This window comes from Prionailurus bengalensis, chromosome A3 (genome assembly GCF_016509475.1).
Source record: "Prionailurus bengalensis isolate Pbe53 chromosome A3, Fcat_Pben_1.1_paternal_pri, whole genome shotgun sequence".
Classification (NCBI taxonomy): Eukaryota; Metazoa; Chordata; class Mammalia; order Carnivora; family Felidae; genus Prionailurus; species Prionailurus bengalensis.
Genome location: NC_057354.1, coordinates 113,835,534 through 113,852,842, shown reverse-complemented (window position 1 = coordinate 113,852,842; position 17,309 = coordinate 113,835,534). Strand labels below are relative to the sequence as shown.

The 17,309-nt window shown below is 42.1% G+C and overlaps 1 protein-coding gene and 1 pseudogene across 8 annotated transcripts in view; one reads left to right on the top strand and one right to left on the bottom strand.

Moving 5' to 3' along the window:
• The window catches only part of LTBP1 (latent transforming growth factor beta binding protein 1), a 403,075-nt gene that overhangs the window by 72,573 nt on the left and 313,193 nt on the right, over positions 1–17,309 (top strand). The window lies entirely within an intron of this gene.
• On the bottom strand, positions 11,132–11,292 carry LOC122467448 (annotated as a pseudogene).

Sequence of the window (17,309 nt, the reverse complement as noted above, 5' to 3'; positions counted from 1 at the left end):
CATTCTGAGAAATTAGAAACCTCATAGTTGGAGGATAAAGCATAAGGTTCCTTGTGCTGCGAGGAGCTCATGTCACAGCTGAGTAACTAGACTCCAGGTCTTTGGAGAGATTCATGCTTTCTTCTCCTTGTCATTTGGAGCATGAGAAGTCTTATGAAAACCCTCTTTTTGGGGAGCGCTTTCAACTAAATGGCCAGTGAGCCCGAGGGATCAGCAGGATTCTACTCTGAGGCAGCTTTCCCATATTTTTCCTTGGCATCCTGACCACGATACCCTGCTCTGGGCTTTGCCTCCTGCCCTTTGTCTCTTTGTGCCCATCCTCGTTATTAAACCTTGTCTCCTCTTGCTTCGTTTTGCTCACTAGTTTCACCTGGGCATTCTTCAGCTGTAGCAAACGTGCACTTGCAGAGTACTGATGAGTATATGCAGAAATTAAATTGGCTTTTGTGTCTTCTAATCCCACTTGTCTCCTTTAGGGTTTGAGAGTAAATTGAAGTTCTCTTCATTTCAAGAGAGGTGGAGAGGGATAGTGATTTGGGGTAGGAAAAGGGTAGATACATACTTACTTGTTGCTTCTCCTGTGGCAGAAAGCAAAACATAATTGCTGTTAGAAGGGAGAGTGGAAGCCCCATCAATACATATTTTCTTAAGCCATTAAAACTCCTGAATTTGTATACCTGCCTGGTAATGGAAATGATATATCTGTTTCGAGCATGCTGTTGTCTTGGGTTTAAATTGCGATCTTTTAATGCTGTTTCAGAGTCTTCTGTTGTAGTGGCCACCTGTAAACTTGGCAGCCTTTAGAGCATTGCCAAAAATATCAGGACACCAAATAAAACATCCTTCTAACCGAAATTGAGATCAAGTATATCTTTGGCTGACCATTTCTAATCCCAGACTTGTCTAAGTCATTGAGAAATTACATGTTATGTTTGTGTGTGTGTGTGGGGGGGGTATAATAATATAATCATAGGCAATTAAATTGAATTGAGGAAGTGAATGAAATTACTTTTTTTTTTTTTTTTGGTCCCATATTATTTCTTTTTCAGGAATCTGGGTTGGAATTAGATAACCATTAGTTTAGTATGTCAGTATCAAACCTGGAGTGATAATAAGCTTGGAAGGGCAGATTCTGGGGTGAGGAAAGACAGACTATGGTTGCTTGAAGTTGGGCTTTTAGATTGGAAAAGCTCTGCACTCTTATTCTCTCTTCTATTCTGTTGTGTTCTCAAGGAGAGATCAGATAAGAGATCTAACAAGACAGGTTTTGGAGTACAGAAGCGGTGGCTGAAGTGCAGCTAGAGCAGAAGACAGATCTAAAGAGTTGTCCTCTCCTCTCTTTCATTTCTTGGAAGAAAATGAGCTGTGGGTTACCTCAGGGCTCGACTTGGGTTTGTGATCATGAGTACTGATTACAAGAGGTGATAGTCAGGAGTGCTTGAGGATCTGCAAGCAGGATGGGGCCTGTCAGGCAGAGGGGGTTCACAGGGGATTGGAGGATGGGTGTAGACTGAGGTTTGGAGCAGTGGGTATTGTGAACTCCAGCTCCAGGGAGTGCTTCCTGGTCACATGTTTAGGAACAGAGACCTTTACGTGCTGTTAAGGAGCTCACAGTTTAGTAGAAGGCCTGCGCGTGCGCACGCGCACACACGCACACACAGACACACACACACACACAGGATACTGTTTCCTTGTGATAAAGATAAGGGGAGAGGTTTTGCAGGTGCTCTGGGAGTTGAAAGAGGAATGATTTACCATTTCCTTCTCCGTCAAACCTAAACTCTTTGTTAAGACCCTCCATGATAGGGACCTATCCACCACTTGCTCAGCCCTGTTCTTCGCTCTTCTCCGGCTGATGCCTCCCCCACCATGTGGGCCAGTTTCCTCACCTGACCTCTCCCAGGCTCTTTCTCAGCTCCACACTTATTTTCTCTCACCTCCACCTGACAGATCCTCCCTAGAATTGTGGGATGCAATTCATTTTTCTAAGAGCTTCCCAAGAACTCTGATGATAGCCAGCATTTATTCATAACATGCAGTGTTCACAACATGTCAGGTGTTCTGCACACATGCTCTTGTGACAGGGGCGATGTTCAAACCGTGATGGTATAGCAGAGACACAGAGCAGTCAGAGCCAGCTGTAGTGTGGGGCAAGGTTGCCTGCTGTCCTGGAGGTTATTCTTTTTAATTTTCAAGATTATTTATTTATTTTCAGAGAGACAGAGACAGCATGAGTGGGGGAGGGGCAGAGAGGGAGAGGGAGGGAGAGAGGGAGGGAGGGAGGGAGGGAGGGAGGGAGAGAGAGAGAGAGAGAGAGAGAGAGAGAGAGAGAGAGAAATATCCCAAGCAGGCTCTGCACTGTTGGCTCAGAGTCCAATGTGTGACTTGAATTCACAAATGGTGAGAACATGACCTGAGCTGAAATCAAGAATCAGACGTTCAAATGACTGAGCCACCCAGGTGGCCCTGGAGGTTCTTTTAGTGCTGAATTGTCGAGGGGTTACTGGGTAGAGCTGCACTTAGCAGGGGAGGTGAGGGTGCCCAGAACTGTGTCTTTGCCATCTGCTCTGTAAGAATATGAGCAGTTTTATGGAGAAAACACTGTACTGGTGGTACCTCCCAGTTGGCTGTCAGGCTGCCTTGCAGCAGCCCCATCATTAACACCCTTTTTGTACAAATTAGGAAAACTATTTATTTATTTATTTATTTATTTATTTATTTATGAAGTTTATTGTCAAATTGGTTTCCATACAACACCCAGTGCTCATCCCAAAAGATGCCCTCTTCAATCCCCATCACCTGCCCTCCCCTCCCTCCCACCCCTCATCAACCCTCAAATTGTTCTCAGTTTTTAAGAGTCTCTTCTGTTTTGGCTCTCTCCCACTCTAACCTCTTTTTTTTTTTTTTCCTTCCCCTCCCCCATGGGTTTCTGTCAAGTTTCTCAGGATCCACATAAGAGTGAAAACATATGGTATCTGTCTTTCTCTGTATGGCTTATTTCACTTAGCATCACACTCTCCAGTTCCATCCACATTGCTACAAAGGGCCACATTTCATTCTTTCTCATTGCCACGTAGTACTCCATTGTGTATATAAACCACAATTTCTTTATCCATTTATCAGTTGATGGGCATTTAGGCTTTTTCTACAATTTGGCTATTGTTGAGAGTGCTGCTATAAACATTGGGGTACAAGTGCCCCTATGCATCAGTACTCCTGTATCCCTTGGGTAAATTCCTAGCAGTGCTATTGCTGGGTCATAGGGTAGGTCTATTTTTAATTTTTTGAGGAACCTCCACACTGTTTTCCAGAGTGGCTGCACCAGTTTGCATTCCCACCAATAGTGCAAGAGGGTTCCCGTTTCTCCACATCCTCTCCAGCATCTATAGTCTCCTGATTTGTTCATTTTTCCCACTCTGACTGGCGTGAGGTGATACCTGAGTGTGGTTTTGATTTGTATTTCCCTGATAAGGAGCGATGCTGAACATCTTTTCATGTGCCTGTTGGCCATCTGGATGTCTTCTTTAGAGAAGTGTCTATTCATGTTTTCTGCCCATTTCTTCACTGGATTATTTGTTTTTCGGGTGTGGAGTTTGGTGAGCTCTTTATAGATTTTGGATTCTAGCCCTTTGTCCGATATATCATTTGCAAATATCTTTTCCCATTCCGTTGGTTGCCTTTTAGTTTTGTTGAATGTAGGAAAACTAGTTTTAGAAACATAGCCTGCCACAGTGACAGCTAGTAAGTGAGAATCAGACCTTGAACACAAACCTGTCTGCCTTAAAAAATGGTCATGAGTTTGTGACCACCAGGCCACTTCACACAGCTGGTAGGTTGTCATTCGGAGTCGTGCATTCACTGTTTCCTCTGGATCTAGTCTGATCTAGCTAGATGGCTCTCTGATGATAGCTGGCTGAGGGTCGTTTGGCAAGTGCATGTTTTACTGTGTAAGAAGCCGCCAGACTGTTTTTCACGGCAACCACCCCATTTTGTATTCTTCTCAGTAGTGTGTGAAAGTTCTAATAGCTGTACATCCTTACCAGCACTTAGTAGTGTCAGGTTTTTCTTTGCAATTCTAATGGACGTATAGCAGTAGCTCACTGTGGTTTTATGACAAACTTTGCTGGATTAAAAATGCTGAGGATGTTTTCACGTGCTTATTTGCCGTCTGTAGATTTCCTTTGAAGTGTCTTTGGTTCTTTTGCCATGTTTTTAATTGGGCTGTTTGCTTTCTTGTTATGACTTCTTTTTTGTTTTTTTTTCCCCCTTTAACAGGACTTCCTTTTCAGGGATTTGTTAATTAGGTTTTTCAGGGCATTTGATATAAACACTTTATAAAGTGCTTCAAAGAAGATGCTCTAGGAGTGGTGGCCAAGGAAAACTAAGATGGACTTTGGTTCCGACGGGGGCAGGAGCAGTGAGGATGTGCTTTCCTCAGTGTGGTTTTGAAACAGGAGGACAGAAAAAAGGGAGAGAGAGGAAAGAGCCAGAATGCACAGGAGGGATTTTGATCCTCGGTCTTAAAAGGCAAACAGGGGTTTGTTTGGCTGCCAGTGGAAGCTGGGAGGGTTAGAAATGCCAAAGGGATGGTTTACTCTGAAAAAAAGCAGTTGAACAACAAGAAGAACTGTCCATCCTTTTCTGCCCAGAACTGGGTGAGGCCGAACCAGTGCGAGGTTGCTACCACTGGGCAATGAGGTCACATTATTTTGTAACCTAGAGTGAGCAAATACTGAATACTTTAAGGAAGGGTAAGAATTTACCCCTAGATAGTGACAATAGGTATGTATTTTCAGCATCTGTCCTGGTACATTAATGGTTTTTTCTTTAAACAAAACTACCCTTTGGCTTATATGTGAACTTCTGGGAAGGAATCTGTGAGGCTGAATGAAGCAGTCGTTACTTGTCACCTGACCTGCAGGCCCTGTGACATTGGAAAAACCAACCAGGTGTCTTGTCCTAGGGTTTCAAGGCCATCAGGGCTTTGGACCCCAGCCCCCAGTGTTGTCTACACATTGTGGTGTGTGTATTTTTGGGGGGAGTGGTGACGTGACTTCTTTGAGGCTCACGGAAAGCTTATAATTCCCAGTGGCAGTGAATCTCTGTTCCAGAGGGCATGCTTGTTGGCACATGGGCTGTGGGAATGGCATTGCTGATGCTCCTTGTCTCAGCTTGAAAATATTACGGCAGGAAGTCCTGCGTCAGATGATACTAGGTATACATTAAAGTAGTGGGATTGAGTCCAGAGTCTTTTCTGCTCTTGGAGGAGCAGCTTTGATTCCCTTCCTGACATAATTAACCATTGGTCAAGAAAAAACTTTTTTCATGTATTAAAAGTACCCCAGATAATCTGTGTTCCCGATTATGTCATTATAATTATTTATGTATATATGTATGCACATATATATATGTGTATATGTATATGTGTATATATATGTGTGTGTATATACATGTATATAAAGCTATACTGTTTATTAGAAAATAAACCCAGCTACTAGGGTGGGCTGAATTTATGCACTGTACCATGCTGTTTGTTGGAGAAGACAAAACAGGGTAAAACATTGCTGGAAGATAAGGGCCCTTTAAGCAGAGCATGAAGCAAGACAGCTGCTCAGGCTGGGGTGGCAGGTGTTGGCTGTGGATGGGGGAGTAGTAGTTGATAGGCCAAAAGGGGAGGAAGTATAAGGAGAGATTGGGCCGAGCATGCTTCACCTGGAGTATTCCTGTCGGGGGGCGGGTGGAGGGGGGGAATAGATGTAAGTGGGGTTGAAAATGCAGCATGGGTGAAATGCTGGTTTGGAAAATGTATCTGGTGGTGGATGGCCAGGTGTGTTGTAGAGCAGGCAAAGGGGCAAAGGTCATGTGATTCTACTGATTCATAGACTCTGGATTCAATGTATAAATTTTTGCTTCATTTCTTAAAAATAATTTTCTAAATGTTCAGAAGGAAAGGTGTACTTGGACTTCTTATTAAGTAGGATTGTTAAAGGAAAAAAACAATTTTCTGTTTTTAAACTACAAGGAGTGAACCTTGAATAAGTTACGGACTGTAGTTACCAGGCACCATCAGGGAGTGGTGGATTCAGAAGGGTGGTAAAGAGAACAAAAAAGCAGTCAGGAATTGAGAAGCAGCTGAGGATTGCAGGTGGCGAGTGGTGTTGGTGGAAAGAGATTGAGCATTTATTCAGCAGAAGGAGGTGTATGACCGTAATTGAACCCATTCCTTAGGGTACAGCCAAGTGCTGGCAGGAAAGACAGAACCAGAACCGTGAAAAGATTTTGCAGTGCAATACCTGTCTTCCAGAATCCTCCTGGAGAAGAACAATATTGTCGGTTCTACGAGTAACTGGGTTAGAAGTAGCTTTGACAGTGAAAATCTTGGCCTGACCCATTGATGTCTGTAGCAGCACTTTCCAAAAGTAAGGTGCTCACACTCCAGACCTGTAGAAGATATTCCACTGGGATGCAAGAAAACAAAGCAGTAGAAAACAAAGCAGTAGACGTTCTGCTTATATATTTCTGTCTAACGGTAGGAACTGTACTTTACATAATAGTCAGTCTGCACATTGCCCTGGTTCCTTCGGCACATGAAGGTCAGCAGCCCCAGGGCATTTCAAGAGAAGAGCGTGGGTTCTGCTGACAAGGGCGACTGACTCTGTATGGAGGTTTACCTCTACCCGATTAAGTAGATTTCCAGATTACAGCATCTTAAGTAGTCAGAAAATCTTACAGCACATTACAGTGGCATGGGGAGTGATCCTTATAATCTTTGGTACCACAGAAACTAATGGGAGCAGATTACCTAAAGGAGTTGTTGAAAACGGATTAGGAATTGTTCTTGTAAAGGCAGGCATTTTGGCCTTTCAAGTGATACTTGGCTGTCGTATTGCTGCCCCGCAGGTACTTGAAAAACGAATGCATATAATCTGCTTCCAAAATAGAGATGATAAATTAATGAATAAGGAAGTAGGTGTTATCTTTTAACGATTATGTGCTACAGAAAGGACACCTAGAAAATAAGTGTGTGGACACACTTTGATTGCTAAACGATTTTCATTGCAGAAAGCGGTAGCTGTTGTGTCATGTAAACTCATTCCTTTATACTTGAAAATCTTCAACTAAAATCATGCAAAGGGTTTCAAACTCAGTGAAGATTTTTGTCAAAATGGAACATTTTCCAATTAGTTTGCAAGACCAACTGACTGAAAGGGAAAATGGAAAGTTCCTAATTTTAGTAAAGAAGCCTTTGAATAATTAGTGTAGGAGACTGAAACTGGAGAATTAAGACTTTAAGAATAGTTCTGCTGTTTGGACCCAGGTGTCTATGTGAGGTGTCTTTTTTAAGCTAGACCAGATAGTGGAGGTAGATATTGAAATACACTGTCCTTAGAGTGTTTCAAAGGTTTGATTCTATCATAAGGTGTTAAACTGAGATTTAAGAAAACAAAATAAAACCAAAAAACCAAACGAAACACATTTGGTGGCAGAGTCATTGAAAGAAGAAGTGTTTTTAGTGGAAAAACAAAAGGATTAAGAATAACAGAATTAGTTTTGAATTTCTTAATTTCATCTTTATCCCTGCCTTGCAAATTTATATTTTTGAGTATGTGTTAAATGTGCTTGTAAATGCAGTAGGGAGTGTGTATTGGGGGTTGGACTGAAGTTTTTTTTTTTCCTTCTGGTAGGTATATGATTCTTAATTTTTTAAAAATGTTTATTTTTGAGAGAGAGGGAGAGAGAGAGAGAGAGAGAGAATGAGAGAGACAGACAGAGTGTGAGTGGGGGAGGGGCAGAGAACGAGGGAGACACAGAATCTGAAGCAGATTCCAGGCTCTGAGCTGCCAGCACGCACAGACCCTGATGCGGGGCTCAAACTTAAGAACCATGAGATCATGACCTGAGCTGAAGTCGGATGCTGAACCAACTGAGCCACCCAGGTGCCCCTGATACGGTACATGATTCTGAAAGTTGGGAGGCCAGTGGTCCATAGAAGGAGACCCGCTGGGATCTTTCTTATGAAATCATCCTGGTCTCTGTGGGATTGGGGGATGTTTCAGGGATTCGAGTCTCTTGCGCCCTGGAATGGTAGCCTCAGTGGTGGGGGAGGAAGAAGGACTGGCGGCATTCCTGGGGGACTGAGTGGGGGGGGTCTGTTCATTTGCACTGCCTGAGTTGGGCTGTGGGGAGGGTGTGGTCCTACTGAAGGAGGCAGGACCGTGTCCTGCTGGCGAGGTCCTGGCACCCTGGAGGACGGGAGGAAATGCCTTGCGGAGGCTCTCTGCCTGGCCTGTTTGGGTTTCCATCTCTGGCAGAAATGGTTTTGATCATGAATTCTGTCTTCAGAACAGCACTGTCCAATAGTAATAGAATGTGAGCCACATGTCTAATTTTAAATTTTCTAGTAGTTACACTAAAAGGTAAAACAGATGAAGTTATTCAATAACATTATTTAACTAAAAATATCCAAATACCATTTCATTGTGTAATCAATATAAAATATTAATGAGATTTTTTTTCCTCCCATGCTGAGTTTTAAAAACGACTGTTTGGTTTATACTTACAATGCCTCGGTTGGGATTAACCATGTGTTCAGTGCTCATTAGCCAGTGCTGGTGCAGCTTTAGAACATCGATCAGAAATGTTACAGCAAAGTTAGAAGAAATCTGCACATCATCTAGCTTGTGGGTTTGGAGACCTGGCTGGCTTCAGGATTTTCTCTTATCCCCCATTTTTTTTGCAGTAAGGTCTGTGCCCAACATGGGGCTTGAACTCAACCCTGAGATCAAGAGTTGTATGCTCTACTGACTGAGCCAGCCAGACACCTGTCCACCCTCCATTTTTTAACAGTTGGAGTCCTGTATATTTTTAGAGTACACGTAATGGTTAAGGGATTTGAACACTTGTGGATAGCCAGTGTGCAGGTGACTTCTCTGTGGCTTCTGGAATCTCCCGTTTTATTCCAGGTCGGGTGGGGAAAGACTGAGATGCTACCTTTTACCTTTTGACAGGGACTCAACGAAGAGAGGTTGTCCTGCATATAAGGTCATGGAGATGATGTCTCTGAACCTATATTGTCACCTGACTGTTGTCCAGGTGATGTGGCAGAGCTTACGTCCTGGGGGGAAGGCCCTAGACTCAGAAAGAAGATTTGGCTTCAGGTTTCTACTTTGTTTGACACCAGCTTTATCATCTGGGCAAATCCTTAGGCTTCTTGGTGAGGTTTCCTCAGCTGGAAAGTGAGCGTGGTCATTCGTCATGGTGTGATGGTCAAGTCTGAGTTAAGGATGAGTGCTGGAAAAAGTGCTGTTAGAAACCGCAAAGCTCTTGGGGCGCCTGGGTGGCTCAGTCAGTTGAGCGCCCAGGACTTCATCTCAGGTCGTGATCTCGCGGTTCAAGAGTTCAAGCCCTGAGTCCGGCTCTGGGCTGACAGCTCAGAGCCTGGAGCCTGCTTCGGATTCTGTGTCTCCCTCTCTCTCTGCCCCTCCCCTGCTCACACTTTGTCTCTGTCAAAAAATGAATAAACATTAAAAAAAATAAAACAAGTTCAAAAGCCTTCTGAGAATGGAGAGGCAGTTGGGGGAGCCGTCCCATCCTAACTGTGGTGGTCCTGCCCTCTCTGAGATGGGGAATTTTCTAGAATGGGCCTGTGAAATAACTGTACCGTTCAGAGCTGGGTGTTGTGATGATTCATTTGCCGGCTAGACTGTGCCCGGGTTTTCAAAGCTTGTGTTGCCAAGTTGTGTGACGTGGGCAAGGCTGTGGTGGGTTTGCAGCCTTGGCCTTGTGCATGGTGTGCAACGGGGCCTGGAAAGCTGGTGCCTTGTAATAAAACGGCAGTCAAGGGGCACCTGGGTGGCTCTGTCGTGAAGCATCCGACTCTCGATTTTGGCTCATGGTTTGTCAGATCGAGCCCTGTGTTGGGTTCATGCTGTCGGCGTGGAGCCTACTTGGGATTCTGTTTTTCCTTTCTCTGCCCCTACCCATGCACGTGCTTAAACTTAAGAAGAAAAAAAAAAGGCAGTTGATTTCTGCTCCCACATCTTGCTCCATCTCTTAGGCTTCCAACAATCTCAATCCTAGAAAGCTATCAACTCTCCCCAGGAAATGGAGAACCCAAAGAATTGGGCACATATTTTCATTTCCTTTTTAAATGATACAGTCTCTTTTCAAGTTTTACTTGAATATCGATTCATGGTTTGCATAAGCTGTTTGAATTTTAAACATGTATGTACAAAGCTTGGAGTTCCAATTTTACCTAAGTGATTGTTAGGGGTGCAGCCTGGTCTCACACCTGTGTGACAGGCTGGTGAGGACTTCCTTGTGCTTGTCTGTCAAGAACCATGAAACTTCAGCCAGGAACACGGCAGGTCTCTGGGTGTGCACTAGAGGGCTGTGCTATTGGAACTCTGATACATGAGCTCTCCCATTTCAAAATTGACTGATACATGCACGTGTGGTATTTGGGAAAACTTAAGGTGAAAAAGCTTTAGTACTGTTGATTCTTTGAAAGAGGTGTTTGCTACTGTTCACTTCTGTGAACTATTTTTAATGTTTGTATCATCTAGCTAAAATTAAACTAGGGTCTTTAATCATATGTAAACATTGTCTAAGAGTGAATGGGAAAATTTTGGCAAAAATAAGCAAAACCCCCCCGTATTGAAATCTGGGAGAAATGGGTTTAAAAAACCCCATATAGCTAATGTCTAATATTATGTGAGAAAGTAAAAAACCTGATTTACCATTTGTCAGACCAGTTTAAAAAAATTTTTTTTAATATTTATTTATTTTTAATTTATTTTTAATTTTTATTTTTTTATTTATTTTTGGGACAGAGAGAGACAGAGCATGAACGGGGGAGGGGCAGAGAGAGAGGGAGACACAGAATCGGAAACAGGCTCCAGGCTCCGAGCCATCAGCCCAGAGCCTGACGCGGGGCTCGAACTCATGGACCGCGAGATCGTGACCTGGCCGAAGTCGGACACTTAACCGACTGTGCCACCCAGGTGCCCCTTAATTTTTTTTTTAACGTTTATTTATTTTTGAGACAGAGACACAGCATGAACGGGGGAGGGGCAGAGAGAGAGGGAGACACAGAATCGCAAGCAGGCTCCAGGCTCTGAGCCATCAGCCCAGAGCCCGACTCGGGGCTCGAACTCGTGGACCGCGAGATCGTGACCTGAGCTGAAGTCGGACGCTTAACCGACTGAGCCACCCAGGCGCCCCTAATATTTATTTTTGAACTGATAAGAACAGACACTACACTTGATCTTAGCCAAAAGGCCGAAAAGCGATTAATATTTATTTTTGAGAGAGACAGAGCATGAGCTGGGGAGGGGTAGAGAAAGAGAGGGAGACGCAGAATCCAGAGCATGCTCCAGGCTCTGAGCTGTCAACACAGAGCCCGATGTGGGGCTCGGACTCACCAACCACAAGATCAAGACCTGAGCCAAAGTCAGACACTAACTGACTGAGCCACCCAGGTGCCCCTGTCAAACCAGTTTTTTGACAATAAACTTATGTTGTCTTATGTAGAGCCAAGTTGTAGGACAAAACAGAAATGACATGCTAAGGGAAATTAGCTTATTGAGATACTAACAATAAATGTCTTTTTTTTTTTTTAATTTTTTTTTCAACATTTTTTATTTATTTTTGGGACAGAGAGAGACAGAGCATGAACGGGGGAGGGGCAGAGAGAGAGGGAGACACAGAATCGGAAACAGGCTCCAGGCTCCAAGCCATCAGCCCAGAGCCTGACTCGGGGCTCGAACTCACGGACCGCGAGATCGTGACCTGGCTGATGTCGGACGCTTAACCGACTGTGCCACCCAGGCGCCCCTAAATGTCTTTTTTTCTAAGTGTTATTTTAGAAAACAGCTTTGTTAATGGATTCCATGATTTTTTGGATTGCTTTCACTTTTGAAATTCCAGTCTCCTATTGAATTACTCCTCCTCCTCCATTTTCCCCCTTACCGTTGGGCCAGAAGGACTAGAAGGAGGAAGTGGTACATGGTCTACTTTTTCAAGGATGGGTATAAGAGGCAGATGTCCAGTGGTGATGTCAGTGGGCAACCATCTTGGGTAGGATACTCACAAGAAAGCTTAAGCTACCTTTAATTAGGATTTAATCCTTAATTATCTTTAGGTGAGGCTAAGTTTTGCTGTCACAATCTCAATAACTTAATGTATTTATATCACAGTCTAGCGTGGAACAAGTGACTCGCTATGGCAGCTCTTCTCCAATAGTGAATCAAAGGCCCAGTGGATTCCATTTTGTGACTCCTCATCTTGTGGTTCTTCATTTCGAACTCTGAGTTGAGGAGAAAGTAGGAAAGAGTGGGGAGAGGGATGGAGAAAGAGAGCTCTTGGAGATTCACATCCATGCTTTTTTTTTTTTTTTTTTTGATGATTTTTTTTTTTTTTGGATCTAATAATATGCCATACAATAATATGCCATACAATATTCCTGTGACAGGAAGTTGAGTAGTTCTTTCACTCACATTCTCATGGGGAGAACTTAGTGGTCCTAACCTAAATCTAAGGATGGCTGGGAAATGGAGTCTCTCTGTGGGTCCAGTAAGGAAACAAAACAAAACAAAACAAAACATGGGCAAACATAATACTTTGTCACTGCTCCACTGAGTTTCTGTGACCTCCCCTTGACTCATGGGAAGCTCACGCTACTTTGTCCCACACTGATGGACAAGCAGGCTGTTTGCCTTATAGCCACCATCTCCATTCTGCCCAGTTGTGTGTTTTCTTCTCTCCTGTTTCAACAGGTGTGGGGGAAGGGGCTCAGATCCGTCAGTGCATTGTGTAAGCAGACACCTGTCTGGGGAACAGTCGCCAATCTCCCTGTGTGGTGGGAAATCCTGAATTCAACAAGAGGTTCAATGGAACTGTCTTTCCTTGTTTGACCTTCAGAAAGACCCAGTTCCCCACAAGACTGTTGACGTGCTTATTCTCTTCTGTATCCTTTTCTCCTCTCCTTTACAGTTTGGGCTTGGAGTTGCAGGTGGGGGAAAGTGTGCCTAGTAGATACCTCTTGCATAGGGGAGTGGGGTTTCTTTTATAGAAAATCCTTGCAGAGGATTTTCTTTATAATTCCACAAAATCATGAGTTACCATAGAAACAGGTAACAATTCTGAATCTCTTCAAATGATTTTTCTTACGGGAATATCTACAAGATGCTAAAATATTTATTCAGTATATTTCAAAATTCCTTGTATTATTGGCATATTTTATTTCAGTGAGTTAATACAGAGTATGAGTTACCCTGTAGTAAATTTGATGCAGGTATTTTGATTTATTAATATTATACAAGCTTTATTTTGGAATAACTTTAGATTTATGGAAAAGTTGCAAGGATAATACAGGGACTTTGCATATACCTTTCACACTGGTGCTTAAGATGATTTAAGTTCAGGGGCGCCTGGGTGGCGCAGTCGGTTAAGCGTCCGACTTCAGCCAGGTCACGATCTCGCGGTCCGTGAGTTCGAGCCCCGCGTCAGGCTCTGGGCTGATGGCTCGGAGCCTGGAGCCTGTTTCCGATTCTGTGTCTCCCTCTCTCTCTGCCCCTCCCCCATTCATGCTCTGTCTCTCTCTGTCCCAAAAAATAAAAAAAAATAAAAAAAAAAAAGATGATTTAAGTTCATTTTAATGTACTGATTAAGAGTTTCTCTTAATGTTCATATATTGGACAACCATATTAAATTTGTCAAAACTAAGAAATTAACATTGGTGAACTGCTGTTAACTAAACTATAGCTTTTATTCTGATTTCACCACTTTTTTCACTAATGTCCTTTTTCTGGTCCAAATCTGGTCCAGGATATTATCATTTGGCACTTAGTTGTCCTGTTTCCTCAATATCCTGTAATATATAACAGTTTTTCATTTTTCTTTTGTTTTTTCTAAACCTTGACACTTCTGAAAGTATTTTGTGGTATGTCACCCAATTTGGGTTTATCAGTGTTTTTTCACGATGAGATGGACTTACGGGTTTGGGAGAAAAATAGTGCAACGGTGAAGTGCCTTTCTCATCTCTTCAAATGAGGAGGTAGATGATAGAGACCATGGTATCACTGGTGATAATAATATTGACCACTTGCTAAGGTTGTGTCTCCCAGGTTTTGCTACTGGAAAATTATTATTCTCCCATTCCATCCTTTCTTATAAGTCACCAAGTACCATCCACACACAAGAGGTGGGGAATTAAGCTCTACCTCTGGGGCTGTGAGAGGGGTGTGGTATCTTTGTGTTTTATTTGGAATTCTTTTGCAGTGAATACTTGTCTTGTTTCCCCCATTTAATGATTCAGTCTCTTATTTATATTAGTTTAGTTTGATACTTATTCTTTAGGTTATATGATAATTATTGTTCAAATTATTCCACCTTTGGCCATTGAGAGCTCTTTCAAGTTGACTGTTGGGTACAAAGAAACCTAGGAATGTTTCCAGTTACTTGGACCTGGATAAATAGGGGCTTCTCCACTTCCTCAGTGGTAACTGTTACATGAGAAGCATGTTATGATCTTTGTAGATCAATAATACCCGTCTATAAGAAAGTATATAGAAATTTGGCAGTGTTTATGAAAGTCATAAGCATTTAGTAATATAATTAGCATTACAAGCTATTTCAGAGACTAATCCCTGCAAAAGACCATTGATAAAAGATTCTTAGGGGCTTAGAGGAAATTAGAAGAAACCACCCTACCTCCTCTGTTTTATAGATGAGAAATGAAAGCTTCCAAAGTTTAAGTGATTTGCCTACACAAAGCCAGGACTAAAACTGACTTCCAGGGCCTTATAAAGCTAGTTCTTTCCACTGAATCAAGCAGTTAGTCGTCCTCCTGTTTTTTGTTTTTCAAACATGAATACTCTGGAATATTTTGCAGATATAGAAACATAGTTGCTACATAATGATAAATACTACTGGAGGAAGAATTTTGCATGTTTTATATAGGCATATCAAGTTGATAGCTTGTACTAAAGAGCACCTTAAAAACAATTTATTGAATTTCATATTTTGATAAGGTTTTCAGCACAGAAAACCAATGTTCTGGGTCTTTTGGATATACTTTGATGTCAGAATTTCTGTTTAACTGGTACTAATTCAATTGCCCTGATTTTATTTTGAGCCATGTCCACTTTAGTATAAATGTAGCAGGAGAAAAAGCATTTCCTTTTATGCTCAGAAAGTGACATGGCGTGCGTGCATTGAAATGACAGTGCTAGAAGAAGATGGAGAATGTGTGGAACCAACGTGTTAATTTTATCTGCGGTTAATTCAGAGGTAGGTGTTTATCTTATTTTCACAGCCGTACACATTCACTGCCACTGGGTGTTATCCTTATGAGTGATTACCATTACATTAACTTGGTCTTCCAGGAGGGGAAGGATGACGTGAATTTTGTTTTAAAAGGCAGCATTGGTTAGTACATTTAAGAAGTGTTTTGCCTATGCCAGTAAAAAGCTATACCATTATGTTGATGGATTTGCTACTTTGTGTCCTATTAAGTATAAAATGTGACCATATATTTTGGATTCCAGCTTCTTTTCTGGTTTGTTGAGCACACCGGTGCTTAAGACGATGATTTAAATTAGTTTTAATGCACTTGGGTAATCAAGCGTACAATGCTTTGAAGCCACTAGCAGAGAAAAAGAAGAGGGCTATTCCAGCCTTCCCCACTAATGAGACCCATAAATCAACAGAATGAACATGGAAACTTCAGGGAGCCTTGAGATCTAATTTCAAACACCTTAAAGTTAGGACTCCTTTTCTTGGGTTCAGACTTGCTGGGACCACAGTGCCTTAGGGTAATGGCTGAGCTGAAAAATCTGGGTATAAAGTGGAGAACTTCTATAGGAAGAAAGCGGCTGGGCCACATACTCTGACTCTTACCCTTCGGATTGGACAGGCTTGGGGTTATTAGGAGGTCTGGGCCTGAAGGAGTGGAAGAGTTTTCAGTATTGGTATTCATGTTCCAAACATAGATTATCCGAGAAATCATAACATGACTGCAAGAGGGAGAGCATTTTCCTTTCAGTGTATCATTATAGTGGGCTTTTGAAGCTAACTCTGCTGCAATAAATTTGGAGCATAAAAGCTTTTTGAGACAAAAGGAAGGAGCCTGAACTTTAGAGAATACATTGGACACCTCCCTAAAAGAACAGAGAAATGCCTTTTAGACTTCAGGTACATCTGTGGCAAATATGAAAGCAAGCTATTTCTAGGCCTCTGGCAGAGGAGACTGGTCGTTCACTGTGTTCTTAAAAACAAAGAAAATAGGCAAGAGGCATTTGGAATAAAAGATCCAAGGTTTCTAGATGTTGTTGGTTCAGGCAGTGTCAGAAACTCTTAGCTCTTCTCTTGCAAGCTGACTTTGGACTGTATACATAGACATATTTGAAATGGCAGACTCCACTCCCATGTATTTCACCCTGGTACTGGTCAAGTCTATGTGCCGGTGCATGATGGCATGAGAGTTTAGGACTCCAAAGTGGTGTTAGAAGTGAGCTGAGAAGAAATGACAGTGTCCTAGGGATGCTTTTTGTTTAATTTACCCCTTGAAAACGCACTGGAATCCTAGAGCACATGAAGGTACTTAATTCTAATAACTGTAGGACTATTTGCGTACTAGGTAGGTTTCTGTGGATTTTAGTAATGTGTTTGTCTTTGATCGTTACTGGGAACCATTTAACTACAAGGTGTAATGGCACAATTATTTTGCCATAAAAGTTTATGTTTTGATTTGGGCTGTGTGTAAGTCATCTTAAAGGGTGGGTAGGGGTGTGTGTGTATGTGTGTGTGTGTGTATGTGTGTGTGTGTGTGTGTGTGTGTGTGTGTATGTATGTATACTCTATGTATAGGAGCAGGCCCGGGTTGGGGTGGCTTTTAAATTGCTTACACTGAATTTAAAATTCTAGGTGTTGTTGTTTTTTTTTTTTTTTTTTTTTTTTAGAAATACTATGATGGCTAAAATTGAAATATTTGTGGTCATTAAAAACAAAGCAATCAGAGAGAATGGATTATTTTCATATTCAAAAGAAAATTCAAAATCAGAAAGCCTTCTGGTTTTGAAATGAAAAGCACAATGTTTATATATTTTTTAAGACTCAGGTTTTATAGCTATTGGAATTTTCTTGCTTGGCAGGTTTTCTTTTTCTTTCTTTTTTTTTTAAACTAAAAATGACATTACTTAAAGTGTTTCTCTGAAATGTCTCTTGTAGACGTTGAAACAGAATTAACTGTAGCCTTGAACTTGATTATATCACATCAGATTGTAGAACAGTAAGGGTGTTTTGCCTGG